The sequence below is a fragment of the Oncorhynchus clarkii genome, chromosome 32 (assembly GCF_045791955.1).
Source record: "Oncorhynchus clarkii lewisi isolate Uvic-CL-2024 chromosome 32, UVic_Ocla_1.0, whole genome shotgun sequence".
NCBI lineage: Eukaryota > Metazoa > Chordata > Actinopteri > Salmoniformes > Salmonidae > Oncorhynchus > Oncorhynchus clarkii.
In genome coordinates, this window is record NC_092178.1 from 5,701,299 (window position 1) to 5,706,298 (window position 5,000).

Sequence of the window (5,000 nt, forward strand, 5' to 3'; positions counted from 1 at the left end):
TACAGTACCAATAGAACAGTCAATGAACTACTCTGCTGCCCCCTTCTGGTGTGATGAGGAAGTGCGACTGCATTAGGCACTGATCAGACCTGCTAGGGAGGAAATTGATTACATAGTGACAATCTTTTTTTTCCCCCTTTCGTTAAGTATTGACCTGCAGACTTCTCCTAATGTCTGACTTGACGCTTTTCCCTTCAATTGCGCTCCCATCAATGCCATTGCCCAAAAAGACAATTTCAATGACTGAAACGGATTGACTCTTAAGCTCCCCAATACTGTTGCAGACACGGACACTGGATAGTATAGCCTTCCAATACTGCTTTATCAGACCAATGTGCTGCAGTCAATGTCAGCAGTTCTGTGGTCGGCTGGGTAATGCAGGAGCAGTGTCTCCCAGTCAGCACCCTGTACAGCACTAGCAGCATTACAGTATTGGGTAACAGTGTTGCGATAGAATGCCAAGAGGCTCTGCCCTACAGTATGTACAACTCACTGTATATACTGGACACTGTATATACTGGACACTGTATATACTGGACACTGTATATACTGGAGACTGTATATACTGGACACCTATATACTGGAGACTGTATATACTGGACACTGTATATACTGGACACCTATATACTGGACACTGTATATACTGGACACTGTATATACTGGACACCTATATAGTGCTCTACTTTTGAGTCCTACGACCACTATGAGTCATTTGACCCCTGTGATCCCTATGAGTCCTATGACCCCTATGACCCCTGTGAAACTTATGAGTCCTATGAATCACATGACCCCTAAGACCCCTGTGATCCCTATGAGTCCTATGACCCCTACGACCCCTGTGATTCTTATGAGTCCTATGAATCACATAATAGAGTAGCAAAACAGGTAATAATAGAAGTAATAATGAATACACAATGAGTCATGAGTAATGATAACATGGCTATATACAGGGGTACCAGTACTGAGATAATGAGTATTGATAACATGGCTATATACAGGGGTACCAGTACTGAGATCATGAGTAATGATAACATGGCTATATACAGGGTACCAGTACTGAGATCATGAGTATTGATAACATGGCTATATACAGGGGTACCAGTACTGAGATCATGAGTATTGATAACATGGCTATATACAGGGGTACCAGTACTGAGATAATGAGTAATGATAACATGGCTATACAGTATACAGGGCTACCAGTACTGAGATAATGAGTAATGATAACATGGCTATAAACAGGGGTACCAGTACTGAGATCATCAGTAATGATAACATGGCTATATACAGGGTACCAGTACTGAGATCATGAGTATTGATAACATGGCTATATACAGGGGTACCAGTACTGAGATCATGAGTATTGATAACATGGCTATATACAGGGGTACCAGTACTGAGATAATGAGTAATGATAACATGGCTATATACAGGGTACCAGTACTGAGATCATGAGTAATGATAACATGGCTATATACAGGGGTACCAGTACTGAGATCATGAGTAATGATAACATGGCTATATGCAGGGTACCAGTACTGAGATCATGAGTAATGATAACATGGCTATATACAGGGGTACCAGTACTGAGATCATGAGTAATGATACCATGGCTATACAGTATACAGGGCTACCAGTACTGAGATCATTAGTATTGATAACATGGATATATACAGGGTACCAGTACTGAGATCATGAGTATTGATAACATGGCTATATACAGGGGTACCAGTACTGAGATCATGAGAAATGATAACATGGCTATATACAGGGGTACCAGTACTGAGATCATGAGTAATGATAACATGGCTATATACAGGGTACCAGTACTGAGATCATGAGTAATGATAACATGGCTATATACAGGGGTACCAGTACTGAGATCATGAGTAATGATACCATGGCTATACAGTATACAGGGCTACCAGTACTGAGATCATGAGTATTGATAACATGGATATATACAGGGCTACCAGTACTGAGATCATGAGTATTGATAACATGGCTATATACAGGGGTACCAGTACTGAGATCATGAGTAATGATAACATGGCTATAAACAGGGGTACCAGTACTGAGATCATGAGTAATGATAACATGGCTATATACAGGGTACCAGTACTGAGATCATGAGTAATGATAACATGGCTATATACAGGGGTACCAGTACTGAGATCATGAGTAATGATAACATGGCTATATACAGGGGTACCAGTACTGAGATCATGAGTAATGATAACATGGCTATTTACAGGGTACCAGTACTGAGATCATGAGTAATGATACCATGGCTATACAGTATACAGGGCTACCAGTACTGAGATCATGAGTATTGATAACATGGATATATACAGGGCTACCAGTACTGAGATCATGAGTATTGATAACATGGCTATATACAGGGGTACCAGTACTGAGATCATGAGTAATGATAACATGGCTATAAACAGGGGTACCAGTACTGAGATCATGAGTAATGATAACATGGCTATATACAGGGGTACCAGTACTGAGATCATGAGTAATGATAACATGGCTATATACAGGGTACCAGTACTGAGATCATGAGTAATGATAACATGGCTATATACAGGGGTACCAGTACTGAGATAATGAGTATTGATAACATGGCTATACAGTATACAGGGCTACCAGTACTGAGATAATGAGTAATGATACCATGGCTATACAGTATACAGGGCTACCAGTACTGAGATAATGAGTAATGATAACATGGCTATAAACAGGGGTACCAGTACTGAGATCATGAGTAATGATAACATGGCTTTATACACAGGGTACCAGTACTGAGATCATGAGTAATGATACCATGGCTATACAGTATACAGGGGTACCAGTACTGAGATCATGAGTAATGATACCATGGCTATACAGTATACAGGGGTACCAGTACTGAGATCATGAGTAATGATACCATGGCTATACAGTATACAGGGGTACCAGTACTGAGATCATGAGTAATGATACCATGGCTATACAGTATACAGGGCTACCAGTACTGAGATAATGAGTAATGATAACATGGCTATAAACAGGGGTACCAGTACTGAGATCATGAGTATTGATAACATGGCTTTATACACAGGGTACCAGTACTGAGTTAACGTGCAGGGGTACGAGGTAATAACTTGGCTATATACACAGGGTACCAGTAAGGAAACGAGGTAATTGAGGTAGATATGTACAGTGCATTCTGAAATGATTCAGACCCCTTGACTTTTTCCATATTTTGTTACATTACTGCCTTATTCTAAAATTGATAAGAATAAGAATATTTGAAAAAAATTCATCAATCTACATACAATACCCCATATTGATAAATTGAAAACAAGACTCTTCTTAGAACTGTCCGTCCGGACAAACTGAGCAATCGGGGGAGAAGGGCCTCGGTCAGGGAGGTGACCAAGAACCCGATGGTCACACCGACAGAGCTCCAGAGTTCCTCTGTGGAGATGAGAGAGCCTTCCAGGAGGACAACCACCTCTGCAGCACTCCACCAATCAGGGCTTTGTGGTAGAGTGGCCAGACGGAAGCCACTCCTCAGTAAAATGCACACGACAGCCCACTTTGAGTTTGTCAAAAGGCACCTTAAGGGGATGGGTAGCGTCAAGATGTTAAGGACTCTCAGACCACGAGAAACAAGATTCTCTAGGTTTGAGATGCAACCAATTATTGAACTCTTTGTTCCTGAAACCTGGCACAGAGTCAAACACAGACACCACACCTCGTTGGTTGAATGTAATAAATGGACAAGTTTTATTGTTGCACAAAATGTACAAAATAACAAGCAAATGGACAGCTCACCCCTAGTCCCGCCCCTCCCGCCGTTTCATTCGCCAAGATGAGTTTTTATTTTAATTACATTTTTTTAAACCTATGACTCACTACAGCAAGTCCAATGGTCCAAGCCAAGCCATGGTATTTCTGAGAGAGACAACACACCCAATTTCAGCTTCACTGAACAATAAAAATGAATAAAAACACCTTTTATGTACACATTGTATGTCAGAACTTTACAACATGCCATCTATATATTTATACAGAATATGTTTGTACCACATACCCCTGTATAGAAAATATATTATGAGATCAACTGAAGTTAGACTAAAGTCTATAGACATGGAAAGTACAGCTCTGCATTTTTAAAATCTCCCTTTTTCAACTTCTTAATTTTCAATACTCACTTTATCAACAACATTTTTTTTATTTGCCTCATACTAAAAGAAGAAATGTCTAGTGGAACATGAGCACATTTGTTATTGTTGTTGTGTATTCTATCCTGGAGGACCAGAGCTGGCCTTGTAGTTGCCTGATGAGAAAATACTCGGCTCGCTCACTTATTTACACTGCGACTCTATGAGCAATCTAATGACTGTGCCTGTGCGCATATGTGTGTGTTTATATATCCTCTTGTTAATGATAAGGTCTTTGTCCCTCCCTGAAAGTCTCTGCCCTTCTCTTTATGCTTCAATAGAGTATTCCACCCAAAAAATCCAAGATGGCACATCCAAGATTTCACAAGGTACAGAATATGGTTTACTGATGGCTGGTTGGCTATGTAGGGATTGGAGCAGTAGACTGTGATGTCCTGGAGCCTTTTGGACCCCCTAAAGATAGATATCTAGCAGTGGTACAAGGATAGCTGTCAGTCACTATCTCTTTAACACCCCAAAGATAGATATCAAGCAGTGTTACAAGGCTAGCAGTCGGTATCTCCTTAACCCCCTAAAGAGAGACATCTAGCAGTCAGTCACTATCTCCTTAACCCCCTAAATATAGATATCAAGCAGTGTTACAAGGTTAGCAGTCGGTATCTCCTTAACCCCTTAAAGAGAGACATCTAGCAGTCAGTCACTATCTCCTTAACCCCCTAAATATAGATATCAAGCAGTGTTACAAGGCTAGCAGTCAGTCACTATCTCCTTAACCCCTTAAAGATAGATATGGTTAACCCCATAAAGATAGATATCAAGCAGTGG